Raw genomic sequence first — 24,948 nt, 5'->3', positions numbered from 1 at the left:
CTCTCTAACGCGTCTTTTCGATTACCTAAGTATGGTTAGGTTATAGTATGCAAAGTGTGCGTGAAAAGGATCAATAGATTAGTATGTCGTGTCTCAAGTCTCTTTAACACGTCGTTCCGATTACCTAAGCATGGTTAGGTTATATTATGCAAAGTGTGCGTGAAAAGTGACGCTAGATAATTATGTCGACTCTTTTGTCTCTTTAACGCGTTGTTCCGATTACATAAGCATGGTTAGGTTGTATTACGCAAAGTGTGCGTTAAAACTGACACTAGATTAGTATGGCGCGCCTCGAGTCTCTTTAACACGTCGTTTTGATTACCATGCTTATGTCACGTCACAAGTCTCTCTAACGCGTCGTTCCGATTACCTAAGCATGGTTAGGTTATAGTACGCAAAGTGTGCGTGAAAAGAATTATTCTGAAAGTGTGATTCACCTAAGAACATAAAGGAAATAGCTAGAGTGGTGTGAGAAAGCACTGAGTGAAAAAAAAATACTTGAGTTTAAACACGAGAGACCATCCCCATCTTTTGAGTGAAACACGTAAGGGAGTACTGGTGAGGTTTTCAATTATTAATTTTTTTTTTCTTTTGAACGTTCTTTTTGCAGAAATGGAAAATCAGAATGAACATAATGATGGTGTTCATGTCGATGAAGCTATGCTTCGTTGGGCGCAACAAAGAGAATTCACATGTTTTCAAAGAACAATGGAGGCTATGAGAGAATCCTTAGAGCGCATAGATACGAGGTTGGGAGTTGTTGAAAGAGTAGTGCCGAATCAGAATGAGGAGAATAGGGAGGGCAGAAATCATATACCTGAAGTTAATGATTTGGCAAATGATGACAATTATAATGATGAATATGAAGAGGAGGTGATGGCTGGAATGGGTGTACCAAGAGGTAGAGGTAGAAGAGGCCGAGGTTTAGGTACGGGTAGAGGAAGAGTACTAGAAAATATTTTCTATGGTAGAAATCGAGGTAATGATGAATTTGTAGATAGAAATTTGGGCAGCATTAAACATAAAATTCCTTTATTTTAAGGAAAAACAGATCCAGAGGCTTATTTACAGTGGGAAAAACAGGTGGAGCTCATATTTGATTGTCATCAGTTTAGTGAGGAAAAGAAGGTTAAGTTGGCGGTTACCAAATTTTCAGATTATGCTATCGCTTGGTGGGATCACTTGGTGACTAATAGAAGGCGAAATTTGGAGTACCCAATTGACACTTGGTCTGATTTGAAGTTTGAAATGAGAAAGTGATTTGTGCTGAAGCATTTCCATAGGGAACTTGTGCAAAAACTTCAAACTCTTAAAACAGGGTAGTAGGAGTGTGTACAAGGAGTTAGAAATGATCATGACTAGGGCTGACATAGTGGAAGAAGTGGAAAATATTATGGCGCGATTTTTGGCTGGTTTGAATAAGGAGATAGCTGACCGAGTGGATTTGCAACCTTATGGGGATTTAGAAGAAATGGTTCACATAGCTGTTAAGGTGGAAAAACAACTCCAGGGAAGAGGTGTTGCAAGGTGTGCTTCCAAACCTTATTCTAATTCGAATCAAAGTTGGAAAAAGGATTGGAAGAGTGATATCAAGGGAAGTAGTATGAGTACTCATGATGTGTCAAAAGGAAAGGCAGATTCAACTTTAAAAGAAAAATCTAAAGCCGATGAGCCAAAAGGGAGAAATAGAGATATTAAGTATTGGAAATGTCAAGGAATAGGTCATATCAGCAAAGAATATCCTAATAGGAGAACTATGACCCTACGCAATGGTGAAATAGTGACTGATGAAGAAGATGGCAACAATGAAAGCGATGAGAATGAGATGTCTGATTTGGAGTATAGTGATGAGAGCATAGAAGAGCCGATTAGAGGTGATGTGCTGGTTACAAGACGTACTCTTAGTACTCAATTGAAGACAAATTTCCATGAGGAGCAGCGAGATAGCTTGTTCCATACAAGGTGTCATGTTCAAGGAAAAGCATGTAGCGTGATTGTTGATGGTGGGAGTTGCACAAATGTGGCGAGTACATGCTTTATCAATAGATTGGGACTGCCTACTATTTCGCACCCACGATCGTACAGACTCCAATGGCTGAATGATTGTGGAGAGATCAAGGTGAACAGGCTATCTATTATTTCATTTTCAATTGGTAAATATCATGATGAGGTGTTGTGTGATGTAGTTCATATGCATGCTAGGGATATTTTGCTTGGTAGACCATGGCAATTTGATAGAAAAACTACACATGATGGGTACCTGAATAGGTATTCATTCACCAAGGATGGGCGGAAGACCATATTGACACCACTTTCCTCAAAGGAAGTTTATGAAGACCAATGTAAACTGGAAAAGATGAGATCAGAGATCGAAAATAAAGAAAAAAGGGAGTAAGAACAGTACTATAGGGAGTGAAGATAAAAAAAAGTGAAAAAAATGAGAGAAAAGAAAAAGAACATATTCGAGCTAAAGAGAGAAATGTTTAAAATGTGAGTTTGATGGCGAGGAAAAGTGAGATTAGGCAAGCTTTGTACTCTAATCAGCCTATATTTGTACTTTTGTATAAAGGGGTTTATTTGGCAACTAATTAACTTAACCCATCTTTGTCAAGTGTTTTTATCGATCTTTTGCAAGAATTTGAAGATTTATTTCCCGAGGAGATGCCAGGTGGGTTACCACCAATTAGAGGCATAAAACAACAAATCGACTTTATTTATGGATCTGCCATACCCAATCGTCCAACGTATAGAACAAATCCTAGCGAGACAAAAGAGATCCAAAAACAAGTCGAGGAGTTGTTAGCTAAGGGGTATGTGAGGGAGAGTCCAAGTCCTTGTTCAGTTCCTGTAATTCTTGTACCAAAGGACGGAACATGGAGAATGTGTGTGGATTGCAGAGCCATCAATAAAATCACTGTATAGTATCGTCATCCTATACCTCGATTAGATTATATGCTGGATGAGTTATATGGTTCTTGTTTGTTCACAAAAATAGATTTGAAATCTGGTTATTATCAAATTCGAATGAATGTTGTTGATGAATGGAAAACAGCTTTTAAGACCAAGTACGGATTATATGAGTGGCTTGTAATGTCATTTGGGCTTACTAATGCACCTAGCACATTCATGCGGTTGATGAATCATGTCTTGCGTAAAATACTTGGGTAAATTTGTTGTTGTTTACTTTGATGATATTTTGATTTACTTTAAGTGTTTAGATGATCATGTTAAGCATGTGAGACTTGTACTAGAAACACTTAGGCAAGAGAAGTTGTATGCTAATCTTAAGAAATGTAGTTTCTGCATGGATAAGGTTAATTTTCTTGGTTTTGTTGTATCTAGTCAAGGTGTTGAGGTTGATGAGGATAAGGTTAGAGCTATTAAAGAATAGCCTAGACCTAAAAGTGCTAGTGAGGTAAGGAGCTTTCATGGGCTTGCTGGTTTCTATAAGAGATTCATTAAGGATTTTAGCACTGTAGCCGCACCTTTGAATGAGTTAGCTAAGAAAAATGTTGGTTTTATTTGGGTGATGCACACGAACATGCATTTGATGAACTTAAGGATAAATTGTGTAGTGCACCATTACCTGCCTTACCTAATTTTGATAAAACCTTTGAAATTGAATGTGATGCTAGTGCCATAGGAATTGGAGCTGTTTGGATGCAGGATCAAAGGCCACTGATGTATTTTAGTGAAAAGTTGAGCGGAGAAGCATTGAAATATCCGACGTAAGACAAAGAATTATATGCCTTGGTTCGAGAATTGCAAACATGGCAACATTACTTGTGACCTAGGGAGTTTATGATACACACTGATCATGAAAGTTTAAAGCATTTGACGGGTCAGGATAAACTGAACCGCAGGCATGCCAAATGGGTGGAATTCATAGAAACATTCCCATATGTGATAAAGTACAAGCAAGGTAAGGAGAACGTGGTTGCTCTAGAAGGTACACGTTACTTAACTCACTTAGTGCTAAATTGCTTGGTTTTGAGTTTATAAAGCAGATGTATCAACATGATGATTATTTCAATGAAACATATGCATCTTGTAATAATGGGGCTGTTTCAAATTATTTTTACTTGTTTGATGGTTTCTTATTTAAAAGAAACAGATTGTGTATTCCTAGTTGTTCTATGAGGAAATTGTTAATTAATAGGGCATTTTGGGATAAATAAGACTTATATACTTTCTGAACGTTTCTTTTGGCCTGGTATGAAACATGATGTGCATAAGGTTTGTGATCATTGCATTACATGCCGAGAGGCTAAGTCTAGGTTGAAACCACTACCTGTTCCTAATGAACCTTGGACTGATTTGTCTATAGACTTTGTGCTTGGGTTGCCAAGAACTAGGAAAGGTCGCGATAGTATTTTTGTCGTGGTTGATAGATTTTGTAAGATGGATCATTTTATACCATGTCATAAAACTGATGATGCTAAGTTGATTGCTGATTTATTTTTTAAAGAAGTTGTGCGTTTACATGGCATTTTCTAAAAGCATTGTTAGTGATAGAGATGTCAAGTTTTTGAGTCATTTTTGGCGTGTGTTGTGGGGAAAGTTTGCTTAGGTAATCAGAACAACGCATTAAATTTACTTGAGACGCGCCATAATAATTTAGCGTCACTTTTGACTCACACTTTGCGCAATATAACCTAGCCATGCTTAAGTAATCGGAACAACACGTTAAAGAGATTTGTGACGCGACATACTAATCAATTGTCACTTTTCACGGACACTTTGCGTAATATAACATAACCATACTTAGGTAATCGGAACAACTCATTAAAAAGACCTGAGACGAGACATACTAATCTAGCGTCACTTTTCACGACACTTTGCGTAATATAACCTAATCATGCTTAGGTAATCGGAATGACGCGTTAGAGAGACTTGTGACGCGACATACTAATCTAGCGTCACTTTTCACACACACTTTGAGACGCAAAACGACGCGTTAGAGACACTTGGGACGCGACATAAGCACGGTAGCGACATATTAATCTAGCGTCACTTTTCAAGCACACTTTGCATAATATGACCAAACAATGCTTAGGTAATCGGAACAACGCGTTAAAGAGACTTGAGACGCGACATACTTATCTAGCGTCACTTTTCACACACACTTTGCGTAATATAACTCAACCATGCTTAGGTAATCGGAACAAGGAGTTAAAGGGACTTGAGATGTGACATACTAATCTAGCATCACTTTTCACGTATACTTTGCGTAATATAACCTAACCATGCTTAGGTAATAGGAACGACGCGTTAAAGTGACCTGAGATGCGCCATACTAGTTTAGCGTCACTTTTTACTCACACATTGCGTTATATAACCTAACCATGCTTAGGTAATTGGAACGACAAATTAAATAGACTTGAGACACAACATACTAATCTAGCGTCACTTTTCACGCACACTTAGCGTAAAATAACCTAATCATGCTTAGGTAATCAGAACGACGCGTTAAAGAGAATCGAGACGCAACATGTTAATCTATTGTCACTTTTCACGCACATTTTGCATAATATAACCTAACCATGCTTAGTTAAGCAGAACGACGCGTTCGAGAGACTTGTTACGCGACATAATCATGGTAATCGAAAAGACGCGTTAAAGAGACTTGAAACTCCGCGTTAAAGACACTTTGCGTAATATAATATAACCATGCTTAGGTAATTGGAACGACGCGTTGAAGTGACTTGAGACGCGCCATACTAATTTAGCATCACTATTTACTCACACTTTGCGTAATATAACCTAACAATGCTTACATCGGAACTACACATTAAAGAGACTTGAGACGCGAGACACTAATCTAGCGTCACTTTTCATGCACACTTTGCGTAAAATAACCTAACAAGGCTTATGTAAGAGGAACTACGCGTAAGAGATACTTGAGACACGACAAATTAATCTAGCGTCACTTTTCACGCACACTTTGCGTAATATAACCTAACCATGCTTAGGTAATCAAAACGACGCGTTAAAGAGACTTGAGATGCGCAATACTAATTTAGCGTCACTTTTGACGCACACTTTGCGTAATATAACCTAACCATGCTTAAGTAATCGGAACAACGCGTAAAAGAGACTTGAGACGCGACATACTAATCTAGCGTCACTATTCACGCACTCTTTGCGTAATATAACCTAACCATGCTTAGGTAATCGGAACGACGCGTTAAAGAGATTTGAGACGCGACATACTAATCGAGCGTCACTTTTCAGGCACACTTTGCGTAATATAACCTTACCATGCTTACGTAATCGGTAAAACGCGTTAAAGAGACTTGAGACACGACATTCTAATCTAGCGTCACTTTTCATGCACACTATGCGTAATATAACCAAACCATGGTTAGGTAATCGGAATACGCATAAAAGAGACTTGAGACGCGACATACTAATTTAGCGTCACTTTTCACGCACACTTTGCATAAAATAACATAACCATACCTGGGTAATCGGAACGACGCGTTAAAGAGACTTGAGATGCGACATACTAATCCATTGTCACTTTTCACGCACACTTTGCGTATTTAGAACGACGCGTTAGAGATACTTGTGACGCGACATAAGCACAGTAATAGAAACGACGCGTTAAAGAGACTTGAAACGCGCCATACTGATCTAGCGTCACTTTTTACGCACGCTTTGCGTAATATAACCTAACCATGCATAGGTAATTGGAATGACGAGTTAAAATGACTCGAGACCCGACATACTAATATATCCGTCACTTTTCACGCTGTAATACCCTGTAAGTTCAAGTGTCGTTTAGTGCAACTTGTCCGGCAGAGAAGGACCGGAGTTGCAGAGATAAAGATATTGGATATTAAAGAAAAGGATAATATGGAGTAGGACGTAATTGTTTATGGATTGGAATAAGAAAATAAGGAAAAATATCAAGAAAGTCACAAACTAGAGTTCAGGGACTAAAGTGGTAATTTAACCAGTTAAGTCCGAAAATGGAATTATTTCGCCAAGGTCCGCGAAATGTTTTATAGTATTGGTGGTAAAAGTTTCAGGTCAATCGGAGACCTTTTAAAATTTGGACGCGGATTCATTTTGGGCTAAATTGTCAATTTTGAAGAGTTCAAGGACCAAAGTGCAAATTAGCCAATTTAGCCTCGAGAATAGCAATCAGAAGATTATCGACGAGAATAGTTATATTTGGAGTAGTATTATTTATTTGGATATAAATAATACGTAAATGATCGAGTTAAAAGGATAATTTAACCGTTTGGTTAAATAAGAAAGTTTAAAAGAGAATGGTTTAAGTTAAGAAATTGAAGGATTAAAGTGGCTAATTAGCCAACTTATATGTTAAGGAAAGGAAGGAATCAGATGATTCCAGAGAGCAGAAGAGGAAGAGAGAAAGGAAAGGGCGAACGATTACGTTCCGCCGCCGTTTCGCCGTTTCTCGTCCGAATCGAGTGATTCTCGCGCCGTTGGATTAAGAATTCAATTCTCTATCTACCACGAGCATCAAATCGAGGTAATTTGGTGATTTTTGAGATTGAAATGATTGAATTAGGGTTATATCGTTTTAACGAATTAAACGAATTGTAATCGCGTTTCTATAGTCGTATTTGGTGAGATTCGAATTGGATTATATGTTAAAATGAAGCGTAAGCATGTCGGGAGTGTCGGAAAGCGGCGCAGCGCCCGGAAAATGACTTTTCCGGGGGCTGTCAAGGGTGTGCGTTCGCACACATTGAGTGTGCGATCGCACACTCCTTGAATTTTGGGGTGTGCGTTCGCACACTCATTGTGTGCGTTCGCACACTACCTAAATGTTGCCAGATTGAGAAATCCTACGGTCAGTTTATAGATTTGCCTCTTAGGAACGCGTCTGTCAAATTTCAGCTCGATCCAACGGTTCAATTGGGAGAGATCGTCGTTTTACTAAACAGTGTCAGTGCGCAGGCAGCACCTGTGCATTGTCCTGAAAACTACGATTATATTAACCTAAGTTTATAACTTAGAGTTTTGATATTAAGCCTACGTTTATGAATTAAACGTACGTATGATTTGAATAGGAAGTGGATACATCGACGAGGTACGAGATCGACGAGCTGGAATAGTTAAAAGAGTGAATGACGTGTGGAGCTTACGTTTGGATATAAGGAATAGCGATCGTTGTGAGTTATACTTTACTTTGAGTATTATTACGCAATAGATAGTTTTTATATTATAAGTATAATATTAAACTACATCGCATGCTATAGTATTTTATCGATAGAAATGAATTTGTGCATCGTATTATCGAATATATATAGATTGTGAAAACTAGTATATGATCCGGGGAAAACAAGCTACCTATTGGGTGTCAATAGGCTGTGTGATCACCAGCGTCCGGGTAAGTCATAGATAGAGATTTCATGGGTCGTCTATCATACTTGTTTGTGCATGCGATACAGAGCCTATCTGGTTGAACTATCCCGGGGCCTGTATCTGCGAGTCGGCTGGTTGAACTATCCCGGACTCATATCGATCGATCGTTAGATGTTGTGATAATGTTCATTATGCATACTAAGATATTAGGGTTTCGATCGGATCAAATGCTTGAAGTATAATATGTTTGTATATATGTGTTTTGTTTTAAATGCGATGTTATTTTCTATAATACCCTAGTAATGTGTTTTCTCACTCAGTATTTTCCCAAATACTGACCCCTCACATTGATGTTTTTCAGGTGTTTAGAGTCGGATCAGACAGACCGTCTTTGGTGTGCTGGGTACAAGACCCCTTGGTGCTGCAGTAGTATACGTGTGACGAGTCTTAGCCTAGTATAGTTAGGTCTTATAGGTTGTGTACGTGTTTAATGTTTGTTTGATGTGACGTCTTTTGGTTGTCAGTTTTGTATTGATCGATAGACGGGCTAGTACGTACAAGTTACGGAAGTGAGATGCCCACTATGGTTGTATCGATGATGTGATATATATGATGTACGTTATGATTGTAAACGTGTCTTCTTATTACATGTTTATAGGATAGTTGTGTTTGCGTTTCCGCGAAAAAGTTAGAGTGGTTTTAGGCTTGCTACGGGTTTCGGAGCTACCACTCCCATTCCCTAGCGCCGGTCTCGGCTCAATAATTTGGGTCGTGACACACGCACAACTTTGCGTAATATAACCTAACCATGCTTAGGAAATCGGAACGACGTGTTAAAGAGACTTCGGACGCAACTTACTAATCTATTTTCACTTCACGCACACTTTGTGTCATACAAACTAACCATGCTTAGGTAATTGGAACGACGTGTTAGAGAAACTTGTGACGCGACATAAGCACGGTAATCGATACGACGCATTAAAGAGACTTGAGACGCGACATACAAATCTATTGTCACTTTTCACGCACACTTTGCGTAATGTAATCCAACTATGCTTAGGTAATCGGAACGAAGCATTAAAGAGACTTGACACGCGACATACAAATCTAGCGTCACTTTTCACGCACACTTTACGTAATATAGCCTAGCCATGCTTAGGTAATCAGAACGACGCGTTAGAAAGACTTGAGACGCGCCATACTAATCTAGCGTCACTTTTTACGCAGACTTTGTGTAATATAAACGAACCATGCTTAGGTAATCGGAACAACAAGATAAAGAAACTTGAGACGTGACATACTAATTTAGCGTCACTTTTCATGCACACTTTGCGTAATATAACCTAATCATGCTTAGGAAGTTGGAACGACGCGTTAATGAGACTTGAGATGCGACATACTAACCTAGCAGCTGTTTTCACGCACACGTTGCGTAATATAACCTAACCATGCTTAGGTAATCGGAACGACGCGTTTAAGAAGCTTGAGACGCGACATACAAATCTAGCGTCACTTTTCACGCACACTTTACGTAAAATAACCTAACCATGCTTAGGTAATCGGAACGAGGCGTTATAAAGACTTGAGAAGCGACATACTAATCTATTGTCACTTTTCATGCACACTTTGCGTAATATAACCTAACCATGCTTAGGTAATCGGAACGACATGCTAAAGAGACTCGTAACGTGACATAAGCCTGGTGATCGAAACGACGCGATAAAGAGACTTGAGACGCGCCATACTAATCTAGCGTCACTTTTTACGCACATATTGCGTAATATAACCAAACCATGCTTTGGTAATAGGAACGACGTGTAAAAGAGACTTGTGACGCGACATAAGCATTGTAATCGAAACGACGCGTTAAAGAGACTTGAGACGCGACATACTAATCTATTGTCACTTTTCACGCACACGTTGCGTAATATAACGACTTAGGTAATCGAAACGACGCATTTAATAGACTCTAAACGCGACATCCTAAACTAGCGTCATTCTTCACGCACATTTTGCGTAATAACATAACCATGCTTAGTTAATTGGAACGACGCGTTAGAGAGACTTGTGACCCGGTATACTTATCTAGCGTCACTTTTTATGCACACTTTGCGTAATATAACCTAACCATGCTTAGGTAATCCGAATGGCGCGTTAAATTCACTTGAGTCGCGCCATACTAATTTAGCGTCACTTTTGACTCACACTTTGCATAATATAACCTAACCATGCTTAGGTAGTCGGAACGACACCTTAAAAATACTTGAGACGCGACATACTAATCTAGCGTAACTATTCACGCACTCTTTGCGTAATATAACATAACCATGCTTAGGAAATATGAACAACGCGTTAAAGAGACTTGAGACGTAACATACTAATCTATTTTCACTTTTCACGCACACTTTGTGTAATATAACCTAACCATTCTTAGGTAATCGGAACGACGCATTAGATAGACTTGTGACGCAACATAAATATGGTAATCGAAACGACACATTAAAGAGACATGTAACGCGACATACTAATCTATTGTCACTTTTCACGCAAACTTTGCGTAATATAACCTAACCATGCTTAGGTAATCGGAACGACGCGTTAAAGAGACTTGTGATGCGACATACTAATCTAGCGTCACTTTTTGCGCACACTTTGTGTAATATAACTAAACCATGCTTAGGTAATTGGAACGACGCGTTAGAGAGACTTGTTAACGAGACTTGTGACGCACCATACAAATCTAGCGTCACTTTTACCCATAATTTGTGTAATATAACCTAAACATGCTTAGGTAATCGGAACGACTAGTTAAAGAGACTTGAAACGCGGCATAATAAATCTAGCGTCACTTTTCACGCACACTTTTCGTCATATAACCAAACCATGCTTAGGAAATCGGAACGACGTGTTAAAGAGACTTGAGTAGGGACATCTTGATCTAGCGTCACTCTTCACGGACACTTGCGTAATATAACCTAATCATGCTTAGGTAATCGGAATAACGCGTTAAAGAGACTTGAGACGCGACATACTAATCTATCGTCACTTTTCACGCACACTGTACGTAATATAACCTAACCATGTTTCGGTAATTGAAACGACGCGTTAAAGAGACTTAAAACGCACCATACTAATCTAGCGTCACTTTTTTAAGCACGCTTTGCATAATATAACCTAACCATGCTTAGGTAATCGGAACGACGCGTTAAAAAGACTTAAGACAAGCATGGTGATCTAAACCTTACCATGCTTAGGTAATCGAAACAACGCGTTAAAGAGACTTGAGACACGACATACTAATCTAAACCTAACCATGCTTAGGCAATCGGAACGACGCGTTAAAGAGACTTGAGACGCGACATACTAACCTAGCAACAGTTTTCACGCACACATTGCGTATTATAACCGAACCATGCTTAGGTAATCGAAACGACGGGTTAAATAGAATTGGAATGCGACATACTAATCTCTTGTCACTTTTAACGCACACTTTTCGTAATATAAACTAACAATGAATAGGTAATCGAACGGCGCCTAATAGAGACTTGAGACGCGACATACTAATCTAGAGTCACTTTTCACGCACACTTTGCGTAAAATAAACAAGGCTTAGGTAATAGGAACTACACGTTAGAGAGACGTGAGATGCGACATACTAATCTAGCGTCACTTTTCACGCACACTTTGCGTAATATAACCTAACCATACTTAGGTAATCGGAACGACAGTTAAAGAGACGCCAGACGCAATATACTAATCTAGCGTCACTTTTCACGCACACTTTGTGTAATTTAACCTAGCCATGCTTAGGTAATCGGAACGACGCGATAAAGAGACTTGAGACATGACATACTAATCTAATGTCACTTTTCACGCACACTTTGCGTAATATATTCTCAGTGTTGGAATCTATGGAGATAGATCTAAGAGAATAAGTAGTTTCTCCTACAGGCTCTTCTTAGAAAAGATATTGAAGTAGTTCAATATGGAAGTTGTAATAGGATTGATACTAGTTAGCCATGAAATTCTTCTTTGAATAGGAATGTCTTCTGAGACTTCTGAAGAAAGAAAGAATCTAGCAAAGATACCATAGGCTTCGGCAATTGGTAGTCTGACGTATGTGTTGTCACTTACAAAGCTAGAAATTTGTCTATGCGGTTAGTGGGACTAATCAGTTTCAATCAAATCCATGTTGAGAACATTGGATGGTCGTTAAGGATATCTTTAAGTACTTATGAAGAACTAAAGATATGGTCTTAACTAATGGAGAACAAGGTTTTTTAAGTAGACCGTTTTACAGATTCTGATTAATAAATCAGATATGGATGATAGAGAGTCTATCTCCAGATTCATATTTATCTATAATGAAGGAGTAGTAAGCTAGAAGTGTTCTAAGCGAGAATCAACTCCAGGTTCCATTATAGAAGCCGAGTATATTATGGCATGAGATGTTGTAATAGAAGGTGTTTGGATAAAATAGTTCTTAATAGAACTAAGTATGGTTTCTTCCATTAAGTCGACAGTTCCTCTTTTCTGCGACCACAATGGTGCTACTGCCATAGCAAAGGAAACTGGGTCTCACAACTTATCCAAACATAAGGAAAGGCATTATCATATTATCTAAAGAAATTGTTGGAAAGAGAAAATTGTTTCTCTAAAAGATAGCATCAGCCGATAACACGGCTGACCCACTGACAAAGCCCATGACTTAGAGTCATTAAGGTTTACATGACATAGAGTCATTAAGATTTACATCTTGTAAAGATGGGGCTTAGATATAGTTGCCAATGGCACTAGTGCAAGTGGGAGATTGTTAGTAGTATGTGCCCTAGGGCCATTTGATCATGTATATTTGTAGAACTAATCCCAATGGCAAAGATATATATGTTCTAATTGAACTAAGTGTCTCATCAACTAAGTGTTCATTTATTACGTATTGTCCTTATCACATTGTGGTAGAATCTATTCTTAAGGTGTTAAGAATATGAGTTACAGATTTTATTATACATGTGATCTAAATAACAGTTCATGATCGATGGGGTCCTACGAATAAGGGCGTCGTATTATCCCGGAAAGATTGTCACCTCTGTTTATTCTCCTGATTAGTAAGGAGTTACTAATTATAGGAAGTAGTGACTCTCATACTACTTGATGGAGATCAGGATAAACATGTGGACACTCAAGATGTTGAGTGGGTCGAACAAGTGACGCTAGATGACTTATACATGGTATTTCATCAAAGTCAATTTAATGTCATCTAGTTCATAATTGTACATATGTTCTTTGACTTGCGGTGACACTATCTTGTATATAGGTGATTAGAGTTTGATACTCCTTATCCCTAGATCTTTCATGAGCTAGGGTCGCGGGATGTGTTGGCTCTAGTTAGTTGTATATGGAGATAGGGGTTTAACCAAGAGAGGATTTATCACTCCGGATGAACGGAGAAAAGATTCTATGCTATCTCAAATTGTTCTTGATGGATAATAAAACCTGCGCGGGTGTATATGACTTACTTAGAAAGTTGTTTCTAGTGGAAGTCATATTTATCAAGAATAAAAACTGAGATGAGGTCATATGATTAAGACAAACAGTGTTTGACTTAACCGTGACACTAGTCGAGATCGGAATCTTAGATGAAGGGAATTTTGAGTGTACGGTAATTATGAACATTGGTTCATAAAGAATGCATCGAAACATTCATATCTATTTGGGGGTCGTGATATGTTGCTAGACGTCACTCACGATCTACGAGAATTAATAATTAATGGGATTTAATTATTTAATATAAGAAGGGCGTTTCTTATGACTCTCGTTGCCATATAGATGTGAACCTAGTTAGTCACACACAATAGGGTGTGCAACCGATTGAGTTTACGAGAGATCGATTTCATATAGATACTAGCATATCTCGGAAATTAATCTAAGATGAAAAACAAGTATAAATTAGGGACTAATTTGTAAGAGTTATAAATTAGTAGGCACCTAATTGTATTTTATCCAAGTTAATGTGATGATGTCATGTGATGATGTCACGATGATGTCATGTGATGATGTCACGATGATGTCACGATGATGTCATGTGATGATGTCATATGATGATGTCACGTGATGATGTCATGTGATGATGTCATGTATGTCTCTGTGTGTGACACCTAGCATCCGACGTGTCAGAAGGTGGCAACACCTATGCTTGATGTGTGACACCTAGCATGTGATGTGTCAGATGGTGGCAACACCTATGCTTGGTGTGTGACACCTAGCATGTGAGGTGTCGAATGGTGGCAACACCTTTGCTGGGTGTGTGACACCTAGCATGTGAGGTGTTGCATTCTTAAGCAAAGCTCTACCCTATAAATAGAGGTTGCCTTTGCTTATTCTACACACACCACACTAAAGAGACCATATTTGAAGGAGTTCAAGTAGTCATCAATCACAGAAAAGCTTGGAGAAAGTTTTTTATACATCCCAGCAAAGACGTAATCGAGGCAAGAGTTTGAGCTTAGGGTTGCTCGGCAAGAGGAACTCTAGCAGATTACTTCAAGGCGAGGATTCAATCGGACGCATACTCGTGTGGACGAGCTTGAGGTCGCCGTACTATCGGGACTACAAGAATCGTTGGAGAATCGACATAGGTATTCTTCTTACGGTTTCTAGATGCGTGCTTTAATTACTATATGATACGACGATCCATTTTTATTGATATGATCAATTTCTGGATCCGAATTGTTGGAATTCCAATTTTGAATTGAAATATACGATTCGGACCCTCACGTCCCGCTGCACCAACAGTGGTATCAGAGCAAAGGATAATGTGCATGGAGATGCAACACATGGAGATGTGTCGATTATCCGATTCTAGGGAACTCTCACTCATGATCGTGTGACGAAGTGAGGCTCTCCACCCTAGAGCGTATGAGATGCGTGCTTTGATAGGTACATATGGATGTCACCCTATGAGATAGGATCGAGTCCATATTGGTCCACAACCTCACTATTGGCTGGGAACCAACAGTGGTATCGGAGCAAAGGATAATGTGCATGGAGATGCAACACATGGAGATGTGTCGATTATCCGATTCTAGGGAACTCTCACTCATGATCGTGTGACGAAGTGAGGCTCTCCACCCTAGAGCGTATGTGATGCGTGCTTTGGTAGGTACATATGGATGTCACCCTATGAGATAGGATCGAGTCCATATTGGTCCACAACCTCACTATTGGCTGGGAACCAACAGTGGTATCAAAGCCACCGTATCAGCAAGTATTAAAGCTTTACGATTGAATTCATGTATTAATAATCATGGACTTAGGAATTATTAATTGGCATGTAATTTATAATTCCGAGGGCTTAGGTCTTCTTTGCAAAAACGAGCAAACAATATTGTGACATTAATTACATTTGATTAAATTCTGTCTAGGAGATTGGTACTTAAGTGGTCCGCTCGTGACCCTCCAATCTATCCTGGGAATTTTTCTAATGTGATTATTTAACACAATACATGACTTGCTTGTGCATTATGTTGTCGTCAACAAAACATGCGGAACAAATAATAGTTTGCTCATTCTTTTGTGGCTAAAGAATGAGACCTAGGAAGTCCATGATCATACATGTGTGATTGCATGATTCATTTTAGCTTTAATATGTATGAGATGCATGCTAAAATGTGTTGTGGGCTTAGTGAGACCGAAATAACTTAAAACCCTAAGAAATCTTCCTAAAAGTAAAAGGATTAAGTTTATATTGATTAATCATTAAATTGATTTATCAATGGCTCTCCATTGGAGCAATAAACTAACACGCTTTGAGTTATCATCTTGTCGGCTATGGATACATAGGGGTGAGATGATATCGTCAAGAGATGTTGTCGAGTTTATTGTTAAGCATGCGATGTTGCGGGTGTAGTCGATATAATATACGGCGAGAAAGGCAATTAGGCGTACCTGAATCGTATATTATTCAAATCAATACATCTTAGTTGATTCAATGGGTTAAACTTAACTAATGTGGAAACCCAAGAATAGCATTAAGTACTTGAGGGTGAAAGCATTAGGAGCCGGAAATGATTAAACCTCATATGAGATATGATGAACAAGTAGTTGTTCACTTATATATCATTTTGATCCCAAGAATAGCATTAAGTACTTGAGGGAAAGATAAGTGAGTATAAGAATTCAATCACCCGCTTGAAGTCTTTTCCAACAAAGATTCACGTTTTCTATTTTGGAAGTGTAGGATTCGAAAAAGATAGTGGGAGGCCATTTTGATAGAGACCAAATCATTATGGTTAAATATACAAAATAACACGAATACTAATTAGAGATCTTTGCTATCTAAAGGATAATAAGATTAAATAGAATCCTTTTAAGTGACATTCACGATAGTAATCGGCTAGTGGTTTAAAACCATTTTTTGATTGATTAAGATATTTAGATGCCTCTAAGGCTTTTGCGAAAAAGAAATGCACATTGGTTAACAAAGAAAAGTGTTTTCGTTTGTTAAGATGTAGGACAGTATAAGTCATAGCTGGAAATATTTGGAATATTTCAAAGGCGGTTCGGTCAATAAAAGAAAGTGTTTCTTTTGTCAAACCGAAAGACATTGAAATGGAAATTGCATTAAGTATTGTGAATACTTAAAGGGCAATGACTGGAGGAACAACTCCATCAAGAACATGTGTCCATCTCATATTCCAATGTCAATTGCTCATTTAAAAGCTTGGGCATTGAATACCGATGCTAATTCTCACATTTGTTTATTTTTTACGGATTTAGTAAAAGTGAGAAAGAAAGGAAAAAGATGAAGTAATCTTAAATCTCAGGAATGACGCAAGCGTTGTGACAAGAGCTATAGGATCAACTTCAATTTTCTTAAATAAACATAAGTTGTACTTAAACAAGTTTTTTTGTACTCACCCAATATATATAGAAATATCATATCCGAATTTGTGTGACAAATTTGGTAGTTGATTTTCTATTTGCAAAGGATGTTTGTAGTATTATGTTTGATAATACGGAGTTGGGTATGGATATGTACAAAATGTTCTTTATGACTTGAATAAAGATGTTTAATGCAAAAGATGTTTTGGAAATTAATACCATAAGTTATCAAACTTCTAAACAACTTTGGCATTTATAATTAGGACATATTGCAAAAGATAGACATAACAAGTTAGATAGAATGGGAATCTTGAGCAATCAAGATTTTGCATCTCTTTCGATTTGTGAGTCGTATCTTAAAGGCAAAATGACCTGGTCATTCTTTGTGGGACAAAGTGGTAGAGCCAAAGCCGTTTAAGAGATCATACATAGTGATGTATATGGTATGTTAAAAGAAACGGACCAAGGTAGATACTTATACTTCATTTTCTACATCGATGATTTATCACGATATAGTTAAGTTTGTCTTATGAAGAACAAACATGAAGATTTTGAAATGTTCAAATGACTTCAAGAATGAAGTAGAAAACCAAATTGGAAAAGGTATTAATACTTTACGATGTGATCGAAAAGGGAAGAATATTTGAGTACAGAGTTTGGTACGTTCCTAAAAGGAATGTGGTATTATTTTTCAACTTACTCCTTGGGAACACCATGGTTGAATGGTGCGTCTGTCAAGAAGGACGTATCGTACATTGTGGGAAATGATACGATCAATAATGAGCTATATACTGACTTATCCATCTCGTTATAGGGTCAAGCACTTCTTACCGCAAATAAAATTCTAAATTAAATTCCAACTAAATTTGCACCATAGATACCTTATGAGATATGGTATGGAATCAAGTCTTAAGGATGTTAAGATTTGAGGGTTTTCGGAACATATCAGGAAACTGATATCCGATAAATTTGGAATCAAAATCAATCATGGAAAGGTTATGTTGGATATCCTAAATACAGTTTAGGATATTGTTTCTATATTCGAACCGAACAAACAATTGTTGTTTAACGGCGGTAGTCTTTCTTAATAAAGCGTTTATTCAAGAGGGACACTAAGAAAGGAATATAGAATTAGATGAGGAGTCATCTAGTTACCAACAAAATAATGAATCAATGAAGATTGATCAAACCCACTAAAAGCCGGAGTTAGTAAAAGATGTATCTACATTAACAACTCGAAGATTAAGTAGAGTATCTCGTTCACCGTAGAGAGATGGTTTTCCCACATGATAAACAAGAGTTGTTTAGTCATGGAGTAAAAGATCAAGTGTTGATCCCTCTACTTATGAGGAAACTATATGTGATATAGATTCTTCAAAATTGGTTTGAAGGAATAAAATCTGAAATGGATTCCATATAAAGAAACCAAATTTTAGGAGCTAGTCGATCCATTCAAAGGTATTATACCAATAAGGTTTAAATGGATCTTCAAGTGTAAAATTGGTACTAATGGAAAGGTGGAAACATTTAAAGCAAGGCTTGTTGCAAAAGAGTTTTGCTAGAGGCAAGAAGTTGTATTGTGAATACACTTTATCGCCGGTAGCCATGCTTAAGTCCATCAAGATTTTTCTTACCAAGGCTACACATTCAGATTTTGTGGTTGGACATATGGATGTAAGAACCACATTCCTTAATGGTTAATTTAAGGAGTATATCTATATGGAACAAGCCGAGGATTTTGAATCCGAAGAAGGTTCCGAGGCGTGTAAGCTAAAATGATCCCTAGTGGATGGAAACAAAGCTTCGAGATTCGTCGTCTTGATAAAGCCGTAAGGAGTTACGAATTTATTAAAAACGATGATAAACCCAATGTTTACAAGAAGGTTAGTGGTAGCAGACTCACTTTTGTGATCTTGTATCTAGATAACATATTACTAATACATAATAATATCGGAATGTTAACTTCTGTAAAACTTTGGTTTATCTAATACGTACTCCATCAAAGTCCTCGAAGAAATAACTTATATTCTCAGTGTTGGAATCTATGGAGATAGATCTAAGAGAATAAGTAGTTTCTCCTACAGGCTCTTCTTAGAAAAGATATTGAAGTAGTTCAATATGGAAGTTGTAATAGGATTGATACTAGTTAGCCATGAAATTCTTCTTTGAATAGGAATGTCTTCTGAGACTTCTGAAGAAAGAAAGAATCTAGCAAAGATACCATAGGCTTCGGCAATTGGTAGTCTGACGTATGTGTTGTCACTTACAAAGCTAGAAATTTGTCTATGCGGTTAGTGGGACTAATCAGTTTCAATCAAATCCATTTTGAGAACATTGGATGGTCGTTAAGGATATCTTTAAGTACTTATGAAGAACTAAAGATATGGTCTTAACTAATGGAGAACAAGGTTTTTTAAGTAGACCGTTTTACAGATTCTGATTAATAAATCAGATATGGATGATAGAGAGTCTATCTCCAGATTCATATTTATCTATAATGAAGGAGTAGTAAGCTAGAAGTGTTCTAAGCGAGAATCAACTCCAGGTTCCATTATAGAAGCCGAGTATATTATGGCATGAGATGTTGTAATAGAAGGTGTTTGGATAAAATAGTTCTTAATAGAACTAAGTATGGTTTCTTCCATTAAGTCGACAGTTCCTCTTTTCTGCGACAACAATGGTGCTACTGCCATAGCAAAGGAAACTGGGTCTCACAACTTATCCAAACATAAGAAAAGGCATTATCATATTATCTAAAGAAATTGTTGGAAAGAGAAAATTGTTTCTCTAAAAGATAGCATCAGCCGATAACACGGCTGACCCACTGACAAAGCCCATGACTTAGAGTCATTAAGGTTTACATGACATAGAGTCATTAAGATTTACATCTTGTAAAGATGGGGCTTAGATATAGTTGCCAATGGCACTAGTGCAAGTGGGAGATTGTTAGTAGTATGTGCCCTAGGGCCATTTGATCATGTATATTTGTAGAACTAATCCCAATGGCAAAGATATATATGTTCTAATTGAACTAAGTGTCTCATCAACTAAGTGTTCATTTATTACATATTGTCCTTATCACATTGTGGTAGAATCTATTCTTAAGGTGTTAAGAATATGAGTTACAGATTTTATTATACATGTGATCCAAATAACAGTTCATGATCGATGGGGTCCTACGAATAAGGGCGTCGTATTATCCCGGAAAGATTGTCACCTCTGTTTATTCTCCTGATTAGTAAGGAGTTACTAATTATAGGAAGTAGTGACTCTCATACTACTTGATGGAGATCAGGATAAACATGTGGACACTCAAGATGTTGAGTGGGTCGAACAAGTGACGCTAGATGACTTATACATGGTATTTCATCAAAGTCAATTTAATGTCATCTAGTTCATAATTGTACATATGTCCTTTGACTTGCGGTGACACTATCTTGTATATAGGTGATTAGAGTTTGATACTCCTTATCCCTAGATCTTTCATGAGCTAGGGTCGCGGGATGTGTTGGCTCTAGTTAGTTGTATATGGAGATAGGGGTTTAACCAAGAGAGGATTTATCACTCCGGATGAACGGAGAAAAGATTCTATGCTATCTCAAATTGTTCTTGATGGATAATAAAACCTGCGCGGGTGTATATGACTTACTTAGAAAGTTGTTTCTAGTGGAAGTCATATTTATCAAGAATAAAAACTGAGATGAGGTCATATGATTAAGACAAACAGTGTTTGACTTAACCGTGACACTAGTCGAGATCGGAATCTTAGATGAAGGGAATTTTGAGTGTACGGTAATTATGAACATTGGTTCATAAAGAATGCATCGAAACATTCATATCTATTTGGGGGTCGTGATATGTTGCTAGACGTCACTCACGATCTACGAGAATTAATAATTAATGGGATTTAATTATTTAATATAAGAAGGGCGTTTCTTATGACTCTCGTTGCCATATAGATGTGAACCTAGTTAGTCACACACAATAGGGTGTGCAACCGATTGAGTTTACGAGAGATCGATTTCATATAGATACTAGCATATCTCGGAAATTAATCTAAGATGAAAAACAAGTATAAATTAGGGACTAATTTGTAAGAGTTATAAATTAGTAGGCACCTAATTGTATTTTATCCAAGTTAATGTGATGATGTCATGTGATGATGTCACGATGATGTCATGTGATGATGTCACGATGATGTCACGATGATGTCATGTGATGATGTCATATGATGATGTCACGTGATGATGTCATGTGATGATGTCATGTATGTCTCTGTGTGTGACACCTAGCATCCGACGTGTCAGAAGGTGGCAACACCTATGCTTGATGTGTGACACCTAGCATGTGATGTGTCAGATGGTGGCAACACCTATGCTTGGTGTGTGACACCTAGCATGTGAGGTGTCGAATGGTGGCAACACCTTTGCTGGGTGTGTGACACCTAGCATGTGAGGTGTTGCATTCTTAAGCAAAGCTCTACCCTATAAATAGAGGTTGCCTTTGCTTATTCTACACACACCACACTAAAGAGACCATATTTGAAGGAGTTCAAGTAGTCATCAATCACAGAAAAGCTTGGAGAAAGTTTTTTATACATCCCAGCAAAGACGTAATCGAGGCAAGAGTTTGAGCTTAGGGTTGCTCGGCAAGAGGAACTCTAGCAGATTACTTCAAGGCGAGGATTCAATCGGACGCATACTCGTGTGGACGAGCTTGAGGTCGCCGTACTATCGGGACTACAAGAATCGTTGGAGAATCGACATAGGTATTCTTCTTACGGTTTCTAGATGCGTGCTTTAATTACTATATGATACGACGATCCATTTTTATTGATATGATCAATTTCTGGATCCGAATTGTTGGAATTCCAATTTTGAATTGAAATATACGATTCGGACCCTCACGTCCCGGTGCACCAACAATATGACCTAACCATGCTTAAATAATCGAAACGACGCGTTAGAGAGACTTGTGACGCGACATACTAACCATGCTTTGGTAATCGGAACGACGCGTTAAAGAGACTTGAGATGCGACATACTAAACTAGCGTCACTTTTCACGCACACTCTACACAATATAACCTAACCATGCTTAGGTAATCGTAATACGCATTAAAGAGACTTGACACGTCACATACCAATCTAGCGTCAGTTTTCACACACACTTTCCGTAAAATAACTAAACCATGCCTAGGTAATCAGAACGACGCGTTAAAGAGACTTGAGACGCGACATACTAATCTATTGTCACTTTTCACGCACACTTGTTACGCGATATAAGCACAGTAATCGAAACGACGCGTTAAAGACACTTGAAACGCGCCATACTAATCTAACGTCACTTTTTACGTACGCTTTGCGTAATATAACCTTGCCATGCTTAGGCTATCATAACGACGTATTAAAGATACTTGAGACGGGACATACTAATCTAGCGTCACTTTTCACGCACACATTGCGGAATACAACCTAACCATGATTAGGTAATCGGAACAACGCTTTAAAGAGAGTTGAGACGCGACATACTAACCTAGCAACAGTTTTCACGCACACATTGTGCAATATAACCTAACCATGCTTTGGTAATCGGAACGACGCTTTAAAGAGACTTGAGACGCGACATACTAATCTAGCGTCACTTTTCACGCACACTATGCGTTATATAACCTAACCATACTTTGGTAATCGGAACACGCGTTAAAGGGACTTGAGAAGCGACATACTAATCTAGTGTCACTTTTCACGCACACTTTGCGTAAAATAACCTAACCATGCTTAGGTAATCAAAGCTACGCGTTAGAGAAACTTGAGACGTGACATACTAATCTAGCGTCACTTTTCACGCACACTATGCGTAAAATAACCTAACCATGCTTAGGTAATCGGAATGACACATTAAAGAGACTTGCGACGCGACGTACTAATCTATTGTCAGTTATTACGCACACTTTTGCGTAATATAACCTCACCATGCGTTGGTAATCGGGACGACGTGTTGGAGAGACTTGTAACGTGACATAAGCATGGTAATCAAAACGAGGCGTAATATATATAATGTCACTTATATTATGCAAGAGACCTTTTACGCATACTTTGCGTAATATAACTTAACCATGCTTGGGTAATCATAACAACGCGTTAAAGAGGCTTGTGACGCGTCATACTAATCTACCGACACTTTTAACGCGCACTTGGTGTAATATATCATAACCATGCTTTGGTAATCGAAACAACGCGTTAAAGATACTTGAGACGCGACATACTAATCTAGCGTCACTTTTCACGCACATTTTGCGTTATATAACCTAACCATGCTTAGGTAATCAGAATACGCTCTAAAGGGACTTGAGAAGCGACATACTAAGCGTCCTTTTCACGCACACTTTGCGTTAAATAACCTAACCATGCTTAGGTAATCGAAAAGACGAGTTATAGAGACTTGAGACACGACATACTAATCTATTGTCACTTTTCACGCACACTGCGCGTAATATAATCTAACCATGCTTAGGTAATCAGAACGATGTGTTAGAGACACTTGTGACGCGACATAAGCATTGTAATTGAAGCGACGCGTTAAAGAAACTTGAAACGCGCCATACTATTCTAGCGTGACTTTTTACGCACACCTTGTGTAATATAATCTAACCATGCTTAGGTAATCGGTACGACGCGTCAAAGCGACTTGAGACGCGACATACTAATCTAGCGTCACTTTTCACGCACAGTTTGCGTAATATAACCTAACCATGCTTAGGTAATTAGAACGAAGCATTAAAGAGAATTGAGACACGACATACGAACCTAGCAACAGTGTTCACGCACACATTGCGTAATATAACCTAACCATGCTTAGGTAATCGGAACGACACGTTAAAGAGACTTGAGACAAGACATACTAATCTATTTTCACATTTTACGCACACTTTGTGTAATGTAACCTAACGATGCTTAGGCAATGGGAACGACGCGTTAGAGAGGCTTGTGACGCGACATAAGCATGGTAATCGAAACGACTCGTTACAGAGATTTGAGACACGACATACAAATCTATTGTCGCTTTTCACGCACAATTTGCGTAATATAACCTAACCATGTTTAGGTAATCGGAACAAAGCATTAAAGAGACTTGAGATGCGGCATACTAATCTAGCGTCACTTTTTACGCACAGTTTGCTTAATATAACCTAACCATGCTTAGTTAATTAGAAACGACGCGTTAGAGAGACTTGTGACACGACATACTAATCTAGCGTCACTTTTCACGCACACTTTACGTAATATAACAAAAACATGCTTAGGTAATCGGAACGACACGTTAGATAGACTTGTGAGACGACATAAGCATGGTAATCAAAACGACGCGTTAAAGAGACTTGAGAAGCACCATACTAATCTAGCGTCACTTTTTACACAGACTTTGCGTAATATAACCTAACCATGCTTAGGAAATCGGAACGAGGCGTTAAAGATACTTTAGATGCGACATACTAATCTAGTTTCACTTTTCACGCACTCTTTACGTAATATAACCTATTCATGCTTAGGTAATCGGAATACGCATTAAAAAGACTCGAGACGCGATATACTCATCTAGCGTAAATTTTCACACACACTTTGCGTAAAATAACCTAACCATGCCTAGGTAATCGGAACGACGCGTTAAAGAGACTTGAGACTCGACATACTAATATATTGTCACTTTTCACGCACACTTTGCG

At 38.2% G+C, this 24,948-nt stretch overlaps 1 pseudogene; it reads left to right on the top strand.

Moving 5' to 3' along the window:
- The first annotated feature begins 612 nt into the window (after positions 1-612).
- Positions 613-4,497, top strand: LOC126672554 (uncharacterized; annotated as a pseudogene).
- The last annotated feature ends 20,451 nt before the right edge of the window (positions 4,498-24,948 follow it).

This window comes from Mercurialis annua, linkage group LG3, assembly GCF_937616625.2.
Source record: "Mercurialis annua linkage group LG3, ddMerAnnu1.2, whole genome shotgun sequence".
NCBI lineage: Eukaryota > Viridiplantae > Streptophyta > Magnoliopsida > Malpighiales > Euphorbiaceae > Mercurialis > Mercurialis annua.
Note: the sequence above shows the minus strand (reverse complement) of the source record. Positions and strands in the feature narration are given on the sequence as shown.